The sequence below is a fragment of the Palaemon carinicauda genome, chromosome 14, assembly GCF_036898095.1.
Source record: "Palaemon carinicauda isolate YSFRI2023 chromosome 14, ASM3689809v2, whole genome shotgun sequence".
Taxonomy (NCBI): Eukaryota; Metazoa; Arthropoda; class Malacostraca; order Decapoda; family Palaemonidae; genus Palaemon; species Palaemon carinicauda.
In genome coordinates this window covers 9,453,892-9,475,741 of record NC_090738.1, presented here as the reverse complement: position 1 = coordinate 9,475,741, position 21,850 = coordinate 9,453,892, and the positions used below count along the sequence as shown (strand labels likewise).

Below are 21,850 nucleotides of genomic sequence, written 5' to 3'. Positions count from 1 at the left end.
CTCCCCTCTGGCCCGCGAGAGAATGGTTCACCGAGGTACTTCGATGGCTAGTAGACGTTCCCAGAACACTTCCCCTAAAGGTGGACCTTCTACGTCAGCCACACGTAAAGAAGGTACACCAAAGCCTCCACGCTCTTCGTCTGACTGCCTTCAGACTATCGAAAGACTCTCAAGAGCTAGAGGCTTTTTGAAGGAGGCAGCCAGAGCGATTGCTAGAGCAAGGAGAACATCCACCCTTAGAGTCTACCAATCGAAGTGGGAAATCTTCCGAAACTGGTGCAAGTCAGTATCCATATCCTCGACCAGTACCTCTGTAACTCAAATAGCTGACTTCCTCTTATATCTGAGGAAAGAACGATCTCTTTCAGCTCCCACTATCAAAGGTTACAGAAGCATGTTGGCATCAGTCTTCCGTCACAGAGGCTTAGATCTTTCCAACAATAAAGATCTACAGGACCTCCTTAAGTCTTTTGAGACCACGAAGGAGCGTCGTTTGGTTACACCTGGTTGGAATTTAGACGTGGTACTAAGATTCCTTATGTCAGACAGGTTCGAGCCGCTACAATCAGCCTCCCTGAAAGATCTCACCTTAAAGACACTTTTCCTGGTATGCTTAGCCACAGCTAAAAGAGTCAGTGAGATTCATGCCTTCAGCAAGAACATCGGATTCTCATCTGAAACGGCTACATGTTCTCTACAACTTGGTTTTCTAGCCAAAAACGAGCTGCCTTCTCGACCTTAGCCAAAATCGTTCGATATTCCAAGCTTATCATATGGTTGGAAATGAACTAGAAAGAGTCTTATGCCCTGTAAGAGCTCTTAAGTTCTATTTAAAACGAACTAATCCTTTACGAGGCCCGTCTGAAGCTTTATGGTGTTCAGTTAAGTAACCATCTTTGCCTATGTCAAAGAATGCTTTATCCTAGTTTATCAGACTGTTAATACGAGAAGCTCATTCCCATCTGAAAGAGGAAGACCAAGCTTTGCTGAAGGTAAGGACACACGAAGTTAGAGCTGTCGCAACTTCCGTGGCCTTTAAACAAAATAGATCTCTGCGAAGTATAATCGACGCAACCTATTGGAAAAGCGAGTCAGTGTTCGCGTCTTTTTATCTTAAGGATGTCCAGTCTCTTTACGAGAACTGCTACACTCTGGGACCATTCGTAGCAACGAGTGCAGTAGTGGGTGAGGGCTCAACCACTACAATTCCCTAATTCCATATCTTTTTAATCTGACTCTTGAAATGTTTTTATTGTTGTTTTTGGATTGACCGGAAGGCTAAGAAGCCTTTCGCATCCTAGTTGATTTGGCGGGTGGTCTAAGTCATTTCTTGAGAAGCGCCTAGATTAGAGGTTTTGATGAGGTCCTGTTGTATGGGTTGCAACCCTTGATACTTCAGCTCCTAGGGGTCACTCAGCATCCTAAGAGGATCGCGAGGCTCCGTAAGGAAGACGTACTTAAAAAGGCAGAGTAATTGTTCAAGTCGACTTCTTTACCAGGTACCTATTTATTTTGTTTAGTTATTTTGATAACTTCTAAAATGAAATAAAAATTCTTAGCTCATATGATGTAAACATATTTTGCTGGTCTCTACCCACCCCCCTGGGTGTGAATCAGCTATTATAATCACCGGCTAAGTTAAATATTGAAAAATGTTATTTGATAATAAAATAAATTTTTGAATATACTTACCCGGTGATTATAAATTAAAGGACCCTCCCTTCCTCCCCAATAGAGACACAGTGGACCGAGGAGAAAATTGAGTTCTTTGTTTACAATGAGTAATGGGTATCTGAACGACAGATGGCGCTGTTGAGTACACCCCCTACCTGTGTAGCGATCGCTGGCGAATTTTTACGTAGAGTTTTTCTGTCGAGCAACAGAGTTGCAGCTATTATAATCACCGGGTAAGTATATTCAAAAATTTATTTTATTATCAAAATAACATGTTAGAGCTGTGGCAGCTTCTGTAACTTTTAAACAAAACTGTTCTCTGCAAAGCATCGTGCATACAACCTTTTGAAGGGGTAATCCTGTATTCGCCTTGCATTACTTATACCGTATCCAGTCTCTTTGTGAGGACTGCTACGTTTTGGGATCATTCGTAACAACGAGTGCAGTAGTAGGTGAAACATCCATCTCTACATTTCCCTAAATTCCTATTACCCCTGTTCTTCTCTTGGAACTTTTATACTGTATATGTTTTTATGATTGTACATGAAGATTGGTCGGCAATCTTCCGCAATCTTTGATTAAGTCAGGTGGTCATTTTGTTCCTAGAGAGCGCCCGGAACAAAGGTATTAGTTGAGGTTCTGTCATGTTATAGGTTATCGAACTGTTTGACAGCTCTTAAAAGAAAGTGTTAGCACTTATACGGCATCACTACAGGCTAGATGAGCCCAAACCATCCTCAGAGCAGGCCTGGCTTTCGGGTTTGGGTAGGATGGTGGACAACCCAGTACAGCCGAAACCATCCTTGACCCTACCAGTGGCTCCAGACGTGTCCCTGGGCATGGACCACGTTGACCGTTTTGTATCGGGACCCAAGTACTCCTTCAGGGCCCAAGGATCCTTCAAGCTCCTGCCTGGGCTAAGGACCTAGAAGAAATTTTATGTGCCAGACAGCTCCGAGCCAGAGCAGCACGGATGACAGGATCCTTACTGCCCCAGTGGTCTTCTCACAGGCAAAGGCCACTATGATGGAGGACACGTCTCAGGACATCATCAATGTGGCCTCCTGGTTGGACTGGTGGGCATGCACCTTAGCAGGCTTTCAACTCTCCCACGATCTCTCGGTGCCTGAGAATCAAGCTCTATTGCATGAGCTCATACGCTCTGGGGCCAAGGCCATGAAATTCTTAACGTTCCAGTCCTTGACTCAGACAGCAAATTGGGTCTTAAGAAGAAGAGACACGGTACTAAACAGGCTCCCTCGTAGACTCCCCGAACGTGAGGCCAAGTTCCTTAGGAATGCTCCGGTGTGGGGTGAGACCCTATTCCCCCTACATATGGTAGCGGAAACCATGGAAAGAGTGGGGAAACTGAAGGGCTCGGCTGAGCCTAAGCAGCCAGCAACAAGACACCCTCCACATAGAACACCGTCTGTGGATGGGGCCTACCTGCCTACGCCACCAGCTAGACAGGAGGCCCCCTTCCCCTTCCTGGCATCAGTCCTGGCAGCCCTCCCGCAGAAGTTGTGCCCCAGCCCAGGCCTCCTTTAGACAAAAATACTCTGGCTCGAGACGAGGCCGCTCAAACCATCTCCCCAGAAGGAGATAGGAAGAGAGGCACCATACACCTTCCCACGCCACAGGTGGGGGGATGCCTCAAATACCATTGGCAAGAGCATGGCGGGACAACGGTGCGGCCCCATGGTCCGTGGCAGTTCTCAGGGAGGGATACAGGATTCCCTTCCTGACAGAACCTCCTCCCCTGATTCCCGAGCATCGGGCGGAGTGGCTGGCCCCCAAGGACCACATGAAGAGAGGAGCCTTGCAGGAGGAGGTGTCGGCCATGTTGAACAAAGGAGCACTGCAAGCCGTCCGGGAATCGTCCCCGGGGTTTTACAGCAGGCTCTTCCTGGTGGAGAAAGCTACGGGAGGTTGGAGACCAGTCATCGATCTCTCGGCCCTGAACAAGTTCATCAGGAAGAAGTGCTTCAAGATGGACACGCCGAAGTCGGTGCTGGCAGCCTTTAGGGAAGGGGATTTCATGATGTCCCTGGACCTCAAGGATGCCACCTTTCAGATCCCCGTACACCCCTCCAGCAGGAAGTTCCTCAGGGTGAAGTGGGGAACCCAGTCTCTGCAGTTCAGGACCCTCTGCTTCAGCCTGTCAACGGCGCCTCTGGTTTTCACGAGAGTATTCACCGTAGTATCAGCCTGGGCACACAAGCAGGGCATCAGGCTGATCAGGTATCTCGTCGACTGGTTACTTCTTTCAGCCTCAGAGGCAGCCTTGAAGGAGCAGGGGGCAAAGCTGTTACAGTTCTGTAGAGAACTGGGGTTACCATTAATCTGGAGAAGTCCCAACTGATCCCCACCACCAGGATGACGTACCTAGGGATGGTACTGGACTCCCAGGTAGCAAGGGCATTACCCTCTCAAGAGAGGCTGGACAATCTAGACCACATAATTCGACCATTCATAGCAAATGCACGAATTAAAGCCAAGGATTGGCAGAGTCTCGTGGGCCACCTGGTCTCCTTGGAGAAGCTAGTTCCTCAGGGGAGGCTCAAACTGAGGCCGGTCCACTGGAATCTGAAGGACCTCTGGTCACCGGGAGACCTGCCTCAGTCCTTAGTCATGATGACCCCAGCCACCAGAAACATGCTCCTCTGGTGGTCCGACAGGGCGTACACCCTACGGGGTGTGCCGTTCGCTTCCGCTCCTCCAGAGATGTTGCTCTTCACGGATGCAATAAAGGAGGGGTGGGGAGCCCATCTGCTCGAAGAGACAGCAGAGGGAAAGTGGTTCCCGAAGGAGAAGCTCCTCCACATAAACCTGCTCGAACTGCTGGCGGTTCAAAAGGCCTTCACAATATTTGCCCATCGACTGCGGGGAAACACAATAGCCCTCATATGCGACAATGCCACCATGGTGGCTTACATAAAGAAGCAAGGAGGATTGAGATCAAGGGAGCTGTGCGATCTCACGGCTCGAGTCCTGGAATGGGCCGAGAGGAATCACATCATTCTCACAGCCAGGTTCATTCTGGGGAAGAGAAACGTTCTAGCCGACGGCCTCAGCAGAGCAGGGCAAGTAGTGGGGTCGGAGTGGTCCCTACACCCACAAGTGGCCCAGAAGGTCATACAGTTGTGGGGCTGACCGGTAATAGACCTGTTCGCCACAAAGCTCAACACGAAGCTCCCCGTGTTCTGTTCTCCTGTGCCAGACCCAGCAGCAGCATTCGAGGACGCCTTCCAGCACTCATGGGACGGATTCGACGCGTATGCCTTTCCCCCCTTCGGGATTCTCAGGCAGGTGCTCAACAGACTCAGACAATCAAGGGCAACAATGATGGCTTTGGTAGCGCCCTGGTGGCCAGAGAGGGAGTGGTTCGCGGATCTACAGGACCTGGCCACCCTTCCTCCGTGGCCCCTACCAATAAAGGAAGATCTTCTGCGTCAGCCCCACTTTCAAAGGTTTCACGAAACCCCTCAGTGCCTCCAGCTACACGCGTGGAGGTTATCGAGCATCTATTGAGGAAAGAAGGATACTCAGAGAAGACAACTTCGAGGATGTCAGGGTATCTACAGAAGTCCTCGATCGTGGTGTACCAGGCCAAGTGGGCCACGTTTGTGAAGTGGTGTGCCACGCAGAATCTGAGGCCTCTGGATGCATCAGTCCACAAGATTGCAGATTTCCTGGTCCACCTGAGGGACGACAAGGGGTCTCCATTCCAGCCATCGAGGGGGTCCGAGCAGCCCTGGGGCAGGTCTTTCAATTCAGGGGCATCGACCTGGGTGCCTCTCGCCAGATTACCATGCTCATCAGAAGTTTTGAGCAGTCTTGTTCCCCTTTCGCCGCTCGGGTCCCTCAGTGGGACATGGCCAAGGTTCTCAAAGTTTTGACAAGGCCTCCCTTCGAACCCCTCAAGGATATCCTAGATAAAGACCTCACCCTCAAGACGGTGTTCTTGCTGACTCTGGCCTTGGCCAAGTGCGTAAGTGAGCTCCACGGCTTGTCATTCGAGGTCTCGCACTCGAAAGGATGGAAGAACCTGTCCTTTAAATTTCTGCCTGAGTTTGTGGCCAAAACACAGAACCCAGCCATTGCAGACCTGAGGTTCGAGGGGTTCTCTGTCCCGGCGATCCCTCACTCAGACAACCCGGAAGATTTGCTCCTGTGTCCAGTGAGAACGGTCTGGAAATACCTTAGCAGGACAGCCAGACTCCAGCTGGGCATCAAAAGTCTGTTTGTCTCCTCAGGCCCGGTAAAGAAGGCAGTGTCAAAGAACACGATCTCCTTCTGGCTTTGGCAAGTCATCAAGAGAGCTTACGCCAGTGAGGGGTCTGCAGTCCCGGGTACCCCACGACCCCATGATATTAGAGGTCTTAGCACTTCTTTGGCATTTGACAGCAACATGGCAGTGGGCCAAATCATACGAGCAGGCACATGGTCCAGGCAATCCACCTTTATGGCCCACTACCTGAAAGACTGCACGAGAAAGTCCCTGGAATCCTTCTCCGTTGGACCAGTGATTTCCCCCCTGGAACAAGTATAGGGCTACGGCCCCGGGTAGCCTGAGGGAAGTAATTGCGAGCGACACAAGTTACTCTCCTTTCCTTGCTACCCTTTTCCCTTCCCTTCCCCCCTCCCATGTGAGAGATGGATGAGTGGAAGCCCATGTCCAGATTATTCATAAAGGTGAGTTTATACAAACAGGTAGACTTTTGCGTGCTTCCCCTGACTCTCCTACCCTGTTCTTTGTGTCTTCTGGACCTAGCTGCCTATCTAGGTCCCGTGCCCTAGGATGGTAATGGTGGGTCTTCCGGCCTGTAAGTCCACCCCTGCCTCCTAAAGTGTAAGTCTCCTAAGAAAGTAGTTTGAGGTAAGTACTCAGTGTTGGAACAAATCACAAATTCTAAGTAATACTGTATGTATTTTTCCTAACAGTACTGTACTTACCTTGAACTACTTTCGGGTTATTGCCCACCCATCCTGCCCTGGGTGCCTTACACGGGTTTGAGGTAGAAACACATATGCTTACTGACGACAAAGACCCAGTAGTGCACCCACGCTCTGACCTCGGGTCGCCTCAGGGACCCAACAAGGGAAAACGGAGATGGGGGGACTACGCAAAATTCTTGGTCGGTTAGGGAGGAGATCCCAGATACTCCTCAGAGAGTAGTTCGAGGTAAGTACTCTTAGGAAAAATACAAATTTCTTGAAATTTGTGATTCTATTACAGTTATTCTCCGCTTTCCTTTTCCAGTCGATGTCGACCGGGGAAGGGAGGGCGCAGTTCTTATTTTATGTTTGTTCACTTGGTGGTCTCCTTTCCCGTTGCAGACTAGGTGTCCCTCCTGAGGGGGTTTTTTGTTACATAATTTATTTTATTTTTACTCAGATAGCGATGCAGTTCTTCTTCGTTTGACTAAGAGAGCCAACAAAGCAGAGCTGTTCCGCTCATGCCTGGGGAATCGGCTGTCACTGCCGGCCCTCAGAGGATGTCATCTGGGGCATCATCCCTTCTCCTTAGAAGTATGCCCATGGCAGCCCCTAATCAGCACTTCATCTTCGAGGAACTAATTCCGGCTACGCTTCCTCAGGTAGCTCTCTTGGCAGATCATCTTAGAGTGCTACCGGGAGGTTCGCCCGCCAGGTGTTGGACTACTTTCCCTTCCGAAGGAGAGTTTTCCTCCCCAGGTGTGGGGTTGTTTCTCCCTTCCGAGGGAGAACTTCCGTGCATCTTCATCACTTCATCGACTACGACTGCTGTTGCTGTCTTCGCCTAGACTACGCTTCCCTCATGCTGAGTCTCTCTTGCTTCAGGGGCAGAGCATAGTCTTAGGCAATTCTCTCCTGCGAAGTGATCACCTCTCTCGTTCGCGAGAGGGGCCACTCATAGAGACTCCTCTTCGGAGGATTGCTGCTGCTGAAGGTCAGCTTGCTGATCCACCAGCCCTCAGGAGCGTCATCCCCTCTCCTTAGAAGTACGCTGTTACCTCTGGTGAAGAGACGCCTCTGGTTCGTCAGCAACACACCCTTCCCTCGCAGAGGAGGAGCCTCTTCCATCATCCTCAGGCCTGTTCCTGGACCTTCTCCTGACTACGCTGCAGCTAGTCCTCGGACTTCAGTCTTGGACTCTCCTGTGGATTGTTTCGCGATCTCCATCGGTGGATGTTCATCCTTCCAAAGAGCACATCCCGGTTCCTGATCATTCTACCAGCTGACTTGCCATTGCCGTTACTGTCTCCAGTACAGCCTCATGAGGCCATACCTAAGTGTGCAGCTATGCGCCAACGCACTCCAGCGCACCAACGCCCTGCAGTGCAACAGCACTCAACAACATCTCGTCAGCGCCAGCCTGCTCCTTCACGTTTTCCAAAGCGCCTGCGCTCTTCAGCTTGTCAGCGCTCTATATCGCCTGACTTACAGCCTTCTCCTGCTCGTCTTCAGCGTCCTCCAATGCCCCTGCGATCTCCCGATAGCCGGCACTCTCCAGCGCAGCCTTGCCTTTCCAAGGAGCAGCGTTTGCCAGCTCGCCAGCGCTCACCAGCCTATTTACGCTGTAGTGGTTTGTGGACTGTGGCCAGATATGGCGCGCAGACTGCCTAGTGTCCGAATGCCAACCACACTCCAATGTTTACTACACAAAAAAAGGTAAAACGATGGAAAACCAAAACTCTGGATAACAGGTCAAGAGAACTTGGTACTGGGCATCTGGGCATCACCCCTTGATTTTATACTGGGCAAGGGGACCCCTCTAGAACCTTACTTCCCTATTATTTATCCTGCCTAGAGCTTGCTGAATAAACAGGTAGCATGACCGTTGAATTATTTCTGGGAAAATGAGCAGTATGCGTGAATAGCTTGAATCTCAGGTTAGATTTTATAAAGAAAACAAATAATACTAACTATATAATGAGTGGCTGAGAAGTGTACACAACGGTGTAAGGTACTGGAATGAAATGCTGTCTTCATAAAAAAAAGAAAAATATTTATTTTGTGAAAAGGAAAAACATTTATATCATTCCTGAGAGAAAGAGAAAAGAAACTTACAATCCTCAGTGTTACACCCAGAGGGGATGGCTAACTAGCATATCCTGTACAGTATAGTAACTTCCTAAAGCTATGTTACAAACATATACATAATATAGTACATAATAAATGCCACTGTGTGTACGTTGCTGTTGCCTGGGAGGTCCAACTATCTCAACAACCGACACTACTGCTACAATAAACGTCCAGACACAAAATGTTTTCAGCAGCCAACTCCGGCAGTTACAATCATTCCCAGTTGGCGGCACAAGAAATTATCAAGCTTAATGGAGAACCCTGCAACACTGTGGGTCATTATCTGTCTGAACAGTCAGCCGGTTTTGGACATTGACAACACTTAAAAGTTTGGCTGCCAGTGAAAACTTTTCTATGCCATTTTATGTTCACTTGTTTTTGGGGACAAGTATGTGAAACACTATCCATGGAAACTGTGTCAATATATGAAACAAAAATAATTACACTATGATCGGACAACATCGGTCACTGATAAGAATAATCTAGTTGTTCCTACACTAAATACAAACCCTCATTCTTTACTATAGGAGATATTCTAGCGCGAGCTGGAAAAAACGGCAGAAAACCCTTAACAAGGTCGTTAACGACCGGACAGGTAATTACCCACCTGTCAGTGGTGGGGGACCGCCGGTCGGTAGCTGCTGTTTACCTTCAATCGAATTCTAGCCGTCGCAGTGGTACCACCTCTGCTCCTGCTTTATTTGCTGGCAGACTAGCCTTTTTTTTTTTTTTTGAGTTTTGATTAATCCTTTTTCTTTTTCTTTGTAGATGATGTCCTCTATTTGAGGAAGTGTAAACGATGCCTTTATGTCACCGCTGGATGTGGATCCTCTTTCCCTATGCCCCGTTACGGAGGTCATGGGTGTTCTGCTACCCTGCGGAGGATGGGTTCCCCTGCCAAGTATGTAGAAGAGGTCTCCACATTACCTTCTCCTCCTCCCCCTCCACTTCACTGTTCTCCCCTCTTCGGAGGCTAGGAGGGAGAGATAGAGAAGAGGAAAAGGAGAGATTGCACTCCATTGCCCAGTGGTTCTCTCCGGAATCACAGGCGACATTGGAGGAGACATAATCGTTCTTGCTCTTCCTCTCCTGTCTCTTCAAGAGATGTCTTGCCGTTAGTCTAAGCACTCTCGTCACAAACTTAAGAGCGCTTCCTTCTTACCCTAACATAGGGCTTCAGGAGCGTATGCGCCAACATGCGCATACGCTCCAACAAGAGCATAGCTCCATCTCGTGCCATGCGCTCACCTGCACACAAACTCCTGCGCGCCATCAATCTTCTGCGCAATGGCACTCTCCTGCGCCTCCACGTGCGCATACGCGCCCAACACCATCCTATGCGACATGTAAAACCTGCGCGTCAACTTTCTACTGGTAGAAGGTCTTCTGACCAGGCAGCCATGCTGCCTTCTCCCGCAGCGCCAGTGCTTACCAACGCGCTAGCGCTTTGCAACACGCAACGCATATCAACACGCCAGCACTTACCGGCACACCAGCCTTCTCCCGCATGCGCAAGGATATGTGGGCATGCCCGCGCGCCCATATAATTCCACTATGGGGAATTTTCTCCTGCACGCACGCGCGGTCCCTACGGTTGGCACAGACGTGCGAGATAACTCGCCCGCATGCCTGTGTACGCCTTCACCTATTCTCACCGAAGAGACAGGCGAAATAGGAAGAGACGTTATCATTCTCGCTCTTTCTCACCTTCTGTCTCTCACCGAGACTTCCTGCCTCGAGATTATATACACTCGTGCCACAAATCTGAGAAGAACGATCCCTCTCGTCATCGTTCTGCCTCGCTGTCGTCGTCGTGCGAGGGATTATCTAAGAAAACAGGAGAGAGGCCAAGGGCAAAGCACGTCCTAACCTCAAACCCTCTTCTTCGCATATTAGTTTGAGGGTCTCCGTCCGCTCTAGAAAAAGTCAGATAAAGCGCTTCTCCTTGATTTTCTCTCTATCTTCAGAGAGATCGCTCTCGCCTTTGAATTAGCGATCTCTGACCCTTTGGGGTCTCATGACAAGGAAACCTCGGTTTACCGGTGCGCTGTCCCTTCGTTTGCTCACAGCTAGTTGCTGAAACCTTGGGTTTTCGTGCATTTAGTCTCGCTGACACTTCGGTGTCTCGTGACAAGGTAGACTTCCGTTTTCCCGTTGTTCTAGCCCTTCGGGTTCTCGCAACACAAACTCTAGGGGCACGTACGTGCACGCTGAACGTTCGGGTTCTCGCAACACGACCTCTTGGGGCACGCACGATCATGCTGAACCTTCGGGTTCTCGTGACACAAGTCATCAAGAGCGTTACAGTACTCTTATGTCAGAGAGTCTTCGGACTCTTGTCACGCGGAGTGTTCGCGTACGCCCATCCATATATGCCCATAACGATCAGGAGTTTTACTCTTATGGCAGAGTCTTCAGACCCCAGTCACGCAGGTGTTCGCACGCAATTAGCGCTACACACGCAAATCTCCGATCATACACTCGCGGGGTCAATCCCTCGCTCCCGTGTTTCAGACAGGACAACCTCCCTAATTCCTTTGCTCCCTATTGAGTTAAGGATTTCGAGTCTCTCGGAAACCTCGAAAGAAGATGCAGGGGTTCGCCCCCCTTCTTCTCTTTGGTTGAGAGCAGAAGGGAAAAGTCATGTGGCAGCTCATGAGCTGCCCATGTTACGAGGTAACACTCGTTGTCAACCTGTAACTTGATCAACTTATTGGGAACTCAGATTGCTGACAGGAAGTTCGCCTCCAGGGATTAGAGATCCTTCCTTTAAGAGGAGTGATAACCTTCCTCGGAATTGGACTGCGTGAAAGATCCATTCCCCTTCCGAGGGAAAGCTTCCCCACTTCAGACAGTCAGCAACCTTCCCTCCTTCGTAAGGAGTTGCAAACAGCTCAATAAGTTTTACCTCTGCTCTCTCGTCCCCGAAGACTGTGCTTTCTCCCCTGGAGCTGGGGAAAAGCAAGTCTACGGCTTATGCCTCCTTCGGGGGGAACTTCTCCCTGGGAGTATGCTGGGCTCAGGCGATGTCCTTCTTCGGGAGGACTTCTCTCTCGTTCACGAGAGGAGATTTTTTTGCCAACGTTTTTTCCGTAAAACTGGGAGAAAACTTGCCTTAGGCGATGCCCTCCTTCAGAAGATCTTCCCTCTCGTTCGCGAGAGAGAGATTGTTACGCCTTCGCTTTTTTCTCATAGAACTGGGGGAAAGCTTGTCTTAGGCAATGTTCTCCTTCAGGAGAACTTCTCTCTCGTTCGCCAGAGAGAGATTATTACACCTTCGCTTTTTTCCCATAGAACTGGGGGAAAGCTTGTCTTAGGCAATGTTCTCCTTCGAAAGAACTTCTCTCTCGTTTGCGAGAGAGATTATTAAGCCTATGCTTTTTTCCCCATGAATTGGGAGAAAGCTTGTCTTAGGCCAAGTCCCCCTTCGGGAGGACTCCTTTCTCGTTCGCAAGAGGGAATTTTTTTTTTACTCGAGAGGGAGTTTTTTATGCCTACGTTTTTTCCCAAGAATTAGGGGAAAACTTGTCTTAAACACCGTCCTCCTTCGGGAGAACTTCTCTCTCGTCCGCGAAAGAGAGATTATTATGCCTATGCTTTTTTCCCATAGATCTGGGAAAAAGTTTGCCTTAGGCGATGTCCTCCTTCGGGAGGACTTCTCCCACGTTCGCAAGAGAGAAATTATTAAACCTACGTGTTTCCCCATAGAGAGGGGAGAAATCTTGCCTTTGGCAATCCTTCCTTCGGGAAAACTTTTCCCTCGTTGAGAGAGAAAAGTAAATACGCCTACGCTTTTCCCCATAGGGCAGAGAGAAAGCTTGTTTTAGGCGATCTCCTTAAGGAGAACCTTCCTAACTTCACGAGAGAAACTTGTAGGAGTTTACTGATCTACGCTCCTCCCTCTTACGCCTTTTGGTTCTCCTCCAGGGGCGGAGCGAGAGCCTTGTATTAAGCGACATCCTCCTTTGGGAGAACAAATCTACCCTGCGGAGGAGTTATTTTCATCCCTGATGTTCTCCCCCTCGTGCTGGTAGGAGACGTCTTTTTGATCCTACTGTTTCCCCTCACATTGACCCCTCGGGGTCTCGTGACAATCACCCTTTCGCCGGGTGTGATCGGGAGCCTTTAAACTTTCGTCATGTTTATCCTACGGGTTCTCATGACCTTAGGAGTCCTTCGGACCTCTGTTGCGTTGGACTTTCGAGTTCACACGACTTGGAACCTTCAAGTTTCAGTTATGCGAGTAGTTGGGCTCTGCTAACATTTAGCACAGAGTGTCCGTGCACGCAAGCAATTAGCGCTATGCACGCGATCATCGTCATTAAGAGTTTACTCTTATGACAGAGCCTTCCGACTCTCGTCAGCGGTCTTCGCCATTACAGTACCTCCAGACACTCCGACTTCTACCATTCTTCCCCTTTCGTTAAGAAAGATACGAGGGGTAAGATATAAGGTTTGTCTGCTACTCGCATCTCCACTTTTTCCTGTAATAACATGCGAGGAATTATCGCAGCCTGAGGATTCCTCGAGAGTGCTGCCGTCGAGGGACTTAGAATCCTCCTATTTAAGGACCCTAAGAACTGTGTGTTATATCTCATGCCTCGGCGATTTGCATCTGTCTCCTCGACCCGTTGTCTCTCCAGCCTTAGACAGGCTATGTATTGACAGTCTGGGGTTCGAGTCCCGCCGAGACTCGTTAGAGCCTTCAGTGCCTACAACCTTACCATCCTTGTAAGCTAAGGTTGGGGGGAGCCTATACTGTAGTTCTATCTGCTGAGTCTTCAGCAGCCACTGCCTGGCCTTCCCTGGTCCTAGCTGGGTTGGAGAGGAGGCTTGGTCGTTGACCATATATGGTCAGTCTCTAGGACATTGTCCTAACGGCTAGTGCAATGTCACTGTCCCTCGCCTCTGCCTTTCTTGAGCGACCTTTAAACCTGGTCTGTTCTCCGAGTTCAGAGATGTCAACCTTCTCCTCTAATCTTAGATCCCTTCACGTCGAGGCTCACACCAGGCTAATCCTCGAAAAGACACTCAACTCTTCCAGGCTCTTCTCAGTCACAGAAGCCTCGGCAAGGGAAGCGACTTCAATGTCCCTTCTGGCTTGCATGTGGTCTGATACAGTTGGCTATCTTGCGAGCCACGAGGGCTTGTCAAACCAAACTCTAGGCAGACCCTACAAGAAGTCCTAACTGCTGAGGCTAAGACATGGACTTCTTAACCGCTACAACAGTGACAATGTGAAGCATTTGGATCCTCAAAAGGAAGGATCAGTAGTTCCCAGACTTCCTTTTGTTCCTCAGTGAGGAAAGCTTCTCTCAGTCTCGGCGATTAAGGGCTATTGCGCAGCCTTGAGCCTCATCTGTAGACGGAAAAGGGGTTGACCTCTCCGCCTCAGAAGACATCACCTTGGTTGTTTCGATGTTGGAGTGATCTTGCCCTCCACTTGAGATTAGACCATTTCCTTGAGACATATCTTACGTTCGCTGAAGGGTCTGCCCTATGTGCCCTTAAGGGCCTCAGACCCTCTCTGAACCTTAAGACCGTCTTCCTCGTACCTCTGTCCTCCGCTAAAAGGGTCAGTGAGCTACATGGTCTCTTACGCCGCCCATTCTAAGAAATAGGGGGGGGTGCCGAGTGTCTTGCTACTTCATACCGGGCTTGGTGGCTAGACTCACAATCCTTCATCTACCGATGGGAGATTTCGAGAATATCCACTCTCAATAGGTAACACAGGATGCAGTCCAGTCGTTACTATGCCCAGTCAGGGCGTCAAAGAAACATCTGAGGTGCACTAGACTTTTCAGACCACGTCTCCGTCATCTCTTCCTTGTTCCAACAGGGTAAAGAAGAGAATCTCTCGCAACACCATCTCTTTCTGACTTAAGAAAGTTATTGCGAGGTCTTTTCACGGAGACCCAGAGGCAGCACAACCCAGAGCCCATCAAGTTAGGGGAGTGGCTGCCTCTCTGGCATTTAAGAGATTTTTCCCAGTCTCCCAAGTCTTAACTGTTGGAGTCTGGAAACGCCAATCTACATTCACTGCTCACTATTTGAGCGACGTGACACATAGGTCTCTAGACACCCTTTTTACAGGGCCTATTATGACAGGTCAACAGATGCTGTTACTACCTTATGCCCTTTCAGGGGACAGTAACCATTGGTTGAGGATTCTGGGTTACACTAGGTTTTAAGAAGGACATCCTTCGATCTTCTTCATCTCCTTCTCCCCCACATCTGGGGATCCTAGCCTGTATCCAGTTTCAGCTGGACACGCCAATGGAAATAAGGTACGATACTCATCTGATTCCTCTCACAGAGTATAAGTTATACTCGTGGTCATGAGGTTTTCCCTTGGTAAGGTCGGGGGAATCCTAAGTTTGAAGGGGTCCGAGTCGAATGTTCCTGACCCACTTCATCCTGAAACATTTGTTTCCATGAAATTGCAAACCTTCATTCGTACTGAGATTCTGGGGATCTACAAAGAAAGAAGATAACAGAAGATTGTTGCTTCAAAAGAGTCTAGTCGGAGGACTATCTTCCATAAAGATAGGGAACTCCTTGGCCACCCTGGCCTCAAGACTAAGTCTCCTATAGTAAAGAATGAAGGTTTGTATTTAGTGTAGGAACAAATGACAAACTTATAACAGAGTTTGTATTTTTCCTAAAATACAAACCCGAATTCTTTACACAAATCTTCCCTCCATCACCGCCCCCTAGGATAGTCCTAACTAGAATCCGATTGAAGGTAAACAGCAGCTACCGACCGGCGGTCCCCCACCACTGACAGGTGGGTAATTACCTGTCCGGTCGTTAACAACCTTGTTAAGGTTTTTCTGCCGTATTTTCCAGCTCACGCTAGAATATCTCCTATAGTAAAGAATTCGGGTTTGTATGTTAGGAAAAATACAAACTCTGTTATAAGTTTGTCATTTTCATTTGCTCTTAATCTTACTCTTACTGTATATTCATTAATGGATGCTAACAATGAACCTTACATTGTTATATTAGCAGCACATGTCTCAAGTTCAGTTACCTCACCATGCAGTAGCATATGCAGAACATCACTTATTCATGGCAGTACCTCTACTGTGTGACTGCAATTCTAGTTAGCCTCTTCAAGCCCTACAGGAAGTAGGGCGTGCTGCAAAAAAATAATACAATTAGACAAGGTTGAAGGACCAAAATATAATAACTTAATATTCTAAAAAAAAATATGCAAGCATAATATACTAAAAATCATTTGTATTTTTTTTAATGATTATTTCAATTTTTTCACAGCGCTCACCAGCGCAACTGCGCTTTCCAGCTCGAGCTTGTCAGCGGTCTTCGGCTCGCCAACACTCTCCTGCACGACAGCGCTTTCCTAGGCACTAGCGCCAACTCTTCTGCATGCCAGTGCTCCACTGCGCATCAGCGCTCTCCAGGGCCGAAACTTGCACCAGCTCTTCAGCAACCTCCAGCTCGCTAGCAGTCACCTGCGCACCTGCATTCTCCAGTAGCTGCCCTCCAGCAACCTCCTGTGCTCCCGCGTTCTCCTGCTCTCCTGCGCATTCTAAGGAGATTGTGCAACACATTGCGCAGCGTCTTACTGCGCGCCAACACTCCTATGCGCCCTCCCGCCTGCACTCTCCTGTGCATTCTTGGGAGACTGCGCAACACCCTGCATAGTGCCTTATTGCATGCCAACGCTCTCTGGCGCGCCAGTGCTCTCCTGTGCACTTGCGCTTGCATATCAAGCACTTGCCAATGCGACAGCACTCACCAAAAGTACCAGCGCTCACCTGCGCACCAGCGTTTGCCTGCTCGCCAGCGCTCTCCTGTGCACCAGCGCTTTTCTGCGCATTCACCAGAAACTGCACACCAGCATCCTCCTGTGCACTGCCGTACTGCGTGCCAGTGCTCTCCTGCGCATTCTGTGGAAACTGCACACCAGCATCATCCTGAGCACCAGCGCCTTACGGATTGGCAACACTCCTGTTCTCTCTTGCGCTCTCGTGCGAGAGGCAAAAAGTACGAAAGGGAAAACTTTATGATAGGTCACCATTTCCCCATTCCCCTCCTCGCAAACGCATTACAGCACACCCGCCAGGGAAAAGAGGGAAGAGGCTTCACAGAATGGTTCAAGATTGCGAAGATTCCATCTTCCAAGGCGGATCAACCACATCTACCATCGGTCGAGACTCCTCACAGGGAACCCTCTGTCCCTTTCTCTTTGGGAGGTTTTTCTGACAGTACCACTGTCAGCAAACACGATCTGGACGTTACAAACGGCCTATCACAGATCGCCGATCACTAGCTTACCAACCGCCGTTCGATAGTCTGCCGATCGCCGATTTCTAGCTTATCTTCCACCAATGAGAAATCAACCGACTGATCGCTAGATCCCTGTTTGCTGATTGCTAGCTAACCGATCGCCAGATCGCCATTTTCTAACTCATCTTTCTCTGATCATGGATCTCCAGTCTCGCCGATTGCTAGTCGATAACCATTCATCATCTTGCTGATCAGTAGATTGCCGATTGCCAGCTCGTCTTTCTTCAATCATCGACCTCAGCTCGCTGATCTCTGACCAGCCAATCATCAGCTTGCTGATCTCTAACTTGCTGATTGCCAGTCCTCGATGGAGCTCTAACAGTCAATGGCTCACCGATCACCAACTGACGATTATTAAACCATTCTGGTGTCTCCCATGGCTCTCCAAGCAATCAGCAACTCATTAATTGCCAACCTTCCTTGGCTTACTGACTAAACAGCCTTCATCTGCATGTCAGTTACCATCTTCAGCTCACAGATTGCTGATTCACTGATCATCAGCAGTTCGCTGTTCACCAGGAGTTAATCACTCAGACTTGCTAGTCAACTAATGCCCATGGTTCCCTAGATTGGAAGGCAAATAACACACTTGTCACTACTCACCGTTCGCCATCACACCAATCCACTAAAGAAATCGGCAGGCAATCGACAGCCCCCATCAGCAGCTTTTCAACAGGTGACTACTCACGAGCACTCTCCAACTGCACAATAGACACGATACCCAGCCGTTAATGATTGATTAACATTCGCTAGACCGATGCTGTTCTAAGGAATAGCATCAATCCCGTCAGGGCGCATGGTAGGGTAAATCATTGCCTTACTCACTTCTATCAGTTAAAGGAGCTCTCTCCCATTGAAGAATCCTTACACAGGGTATTACGTCCCATCCTTTCCTCCACGAGTCAGGACCCCAGCGTCAACAATCTCCCTTGCGAAAGGATCTGTAAGGAGCTGTCCCTTTGGGTCGCTGTCCACACTAAGTTAGAGAAGTTCGGACAAGGGGTAAGACCACAGGTCTTTATCTGCACGCTGGACCTAAAGGACGCATATTTCCATCCCCAAATCATCCATCTTCTAGGAAGTATTGGAGATTCAGTCTAGACAAACAAGAAACACCAGTTCAGGGCACGGTGCTTCGGTCTTTCCACAGCACCCATCATGGGCTCACAGGATAGGCTTCCGTTTCCTCCATTTCTGGACGACTGACTGACCCTAGCAGACTCGGTGGTAAACTTGCGTTAGCACAGAAACTTCTGAAGTCTTTTTACCAAGATCGGGTAATCATGGTAAACGTTTGGAAGTCTTCCCTACTTCCCTCTCAGAAGACTAGTATATCTGGGAATGATTCTAGACACCAATCTCCACAAAACCTTCTCATCAAAGATAGGATAACTAGGCTTAAAAAGGCGACAAGGCCCTTTCTCAAGACGAGAAGACCTCCCAGCCTAGAGTGACTATTCCTCCTCCGACACCTATCATCCCTGGCCTGTCTAGCCTCCAATGGCCACCTCAGGATTCGTTCTCTCTAGTGGCAGCTTGAGTCCGATTGGAATCAGGCCTTCAATTCCCTGGATATTCTGATCCCCATGGGACCAGAAGCTTGGACGAACCTCAAGTGATGGGTGTCAGCCAAGAATCTATGGAGTGGTGTAACCTTCTCATCCTTCCCCACCCCTCGGACTTAATGCTGTGCTTAGACACATCAAAAAAAGAGAGAAGGGACCATAGTGCTGCACTACACGACCTCAAGCCTCTGTACAGAGTCCGAAGTACCTTCACTTAAATCTCTTAAGAGATGAAGGCCAACTTTTTGGTCCTTCAACAGCCTCATCAGTTCCTAATGGGCCACTCAGTGGTGTGATGAGCGACAACACCACATAGGGGCTCACATCAACAAGCAAGAAAGAACTTGCTCACAGCCTCTTCCCATCTATTAGTCTAAATGCTAAGATGGGCCGAATTCTGCTCGATACCACCATCAGCCTGCTTCATTCCAGACTAGAGGAATGTGCTCGCCGACAATCTGTGCACAGCATCTCAGATAAGGTGTATCGAATGGTCTTTGGATCACCTTGTAGCCCACAAAGTCCTGTCTACGAGGTTCTCCAACTATGGATCTGTTCGCAATGCCCCTGAACCTCAGGATTTCCGCTGCTCCCCATTCCTAGACCTCAAGGCTCTCTGGCAAGAAGCATGCCAACAACAGTGGGTACAAGAACGCTGTTTACGTTTCGTCCCTGTTTTTGTCTGAAGAGAAGGGTACTCAACAAGGCTAGAACATCGGTCAGCCTCTCAAGGGCTCTCATAGCTCTGCTATGGCATTAAACAGAATGGTTTCCAAACCTGCAGCTCCTGATAGAGCCTCAAAGAGAACCCTCTCCACCTCACAGACAACCACACTTTTCGACATCTACCTCAAGCTATAGCTTCGCTGTGAAGGTCGACAACAGCAGGGGAAGAATCCCTGGCAATGAACATGGCAGAGAAGGAAGGAGAACTTGTGCTCTTTCCTCTTCTGTACGGGTTGGGCCTGTGCCACAACACATATTGAGAAGGTTCCTCTGCCCCCAACTCTTGGTCTTCCACTGCACACAAGCGTGTTATGATGGCCTCGAATAGTGCCCTCCACTCAACCGGCTCTATGGAGGTTAAAGTCATTGTCAGCGGTATGCACAAATGAAGAAGAGCCTCCAGCCTTCAATGGGGTGCAGCGAACACTGGGGTAACCCTACATGCCACCAAAAACTGAAAAACTGCCAATGTACATCCGAGGGTTCCTTGCTCCTAACGCATGCTCCCCTGGGAGCTGAGCCAGAGGCATAAGCACAGGAGAGGTGGTAGCAGATGCACTTTATTATTATTATTATTATTATTATTATTATTATTATCATTATCATTATTATTATTACTAGCTAAGCTACAACCCTAGTTAGAAAAGCAAGATGCTTTAAGCCTAAGGGCACCAACAGGGAAAAATAGCTCAGTGAGGAAAAGAATTAGGAAAATATATAAACGATATGAGAAATAATGAACAACTAAAATAAAATATTTGAAAAACAGTAACATCAAAACAGATATTTCATGTATAAACTATAATAAGATTTATGTAAGCCTGTTCAACAGAAAAACATTTGCTGCAAGTTTGAACTTTTGAAGCTCTACTGATTCAACTACCCGATTAGGAAGATCATTCCACAACTTGGTCACAGCTGGAATAAAACTTCTAGAATACTGTGTAGTATTGAGCCTCATGATGGAGAAGGCCTGACTATTAAAATTAACTGCATACGAATAGGTTGGAACTGTACAGGAAGCTCTGAATGTAAAGGAGGATCAGAATTATGAAAAATCTAATGCAACATGCATAAAAAACTAATTGAACGATGGTGCCAAAGATTAATAACTAGATCAGGAATAGGAAATTTAATAGACCGTAAGTTTCTGTCCAAGAAATTAAGATAAGAATCAGCAACTGAAGACCAGACAGAACAATATTAAAAACAAGGTACAATGAAGGAATTAAAAAACTTCTTCAGAATAGATTGTTCACCAAAAATCTTAAAAGACTTTCTCAATAAGCCAAATTTTTGTGCAATTGAAGAAGACACAGAATTAATTTTTCTCAAAACTAAATTTACTGTTGAGAATCACATCTAAAATTGTAAAAGTCATACAGAGTTAAAGAAACTGAGATCCAGATGTTGAGGAATCACTACACAAAGGGCTACAGCCTACACGGTACATGGGTATGATTTCTAACAATCATGTCAGTAGGAAGTACAGAGATTGTGGATCCTCAGGTAGTTTAACAAAAAAGTGATGTAATGTCCACCCTTTCCCACACGTACAAATTGTTTGCTTCACAACTATAGTAATCAATAGCCAACATTCACTTCATGATAGAAAAATAAAATGGAAAGTTCGATTATGGGGGCAACAATATGTTGCGGCTGAAAACGCAAGGGAAGAGCTTATGATAGGTGGGAGGGAGGCAGGGGCTCCTCCCCCTTGCTCACCACCTTTTGTTAACTACCTTATTAAATGTCTCATTGACCGTTCTAGCTTGTGCTAAAAAACATTCTTCACTTAAAGGACGAAAGGGTTGTATATGCATAGGAACAAACTTAACAAAGAAGATCTTTGAATGTATTAGAAAGGTGAACTTAAATTTGATCAGAAGTTCACCAATTTGTAGGTCAAAGTTTTATGGTGTCATCAGGATATTGGAAATATGTGAAATGTCTTTGATACTAAGAAGTGAAAAGAGATTAATCGGTAGTACTCAAAAATGCCTCAATCTTGCAAATGGAATTACATAAGTATTTACTGTGCATCTTGTTACTCATAACTCTCCAGTTTGGTATATGAAAAAAGTCTAAATTAATAGTTTAAGGTAGATTTATATAAATGAGACTGCATTACGAGTGTAAAGAGAATGTAAACATGATGGTACGAAGAAAGGTTTGCCAGAGGGGTTTTACAATACTCTACTTGAGAAGGATTCCTAAAATGGTTAATTAAAGAATTAATGGAAGCCAAGAACCAGAGTAAGAGAATGATAGGAGAGATTTCTGATATCAGGGAAGGCTCAGTTGAGGAAGTCAATGACCTCCAAGGTCAGGATGCCAGAGAATTCTAAATCAATCAATCAATTGAGGAAAAGTGAGAACCCAAAGGGGTGTGAAATCAAGATGCGGGATGCTAAGGAAGAATTCGTTTGTATTTTGCCCTTCATCATAATATAGTATTGCATTGTTTTTTCTTAGATTAATTAGTATTTATTTTGTTTGCACTT

The 21,850-nt window shown here is 47.8% G+C and overlaps 1 protein-coding gene across 1 annotated transcript in view; it reads left to right on the top strand.

Annotated features, from left to right (window-relative positions):
* Positions 1-21,850, top strand: part of LOC137653415 (nuclear exosome regulator NRDE2-like) — a 162,823-nt gene that overhangs the window by 93,833 nt on the left and 47,140 nt on the right. The gene's annotated exons all lie outside the window — the stretch shown is intronic.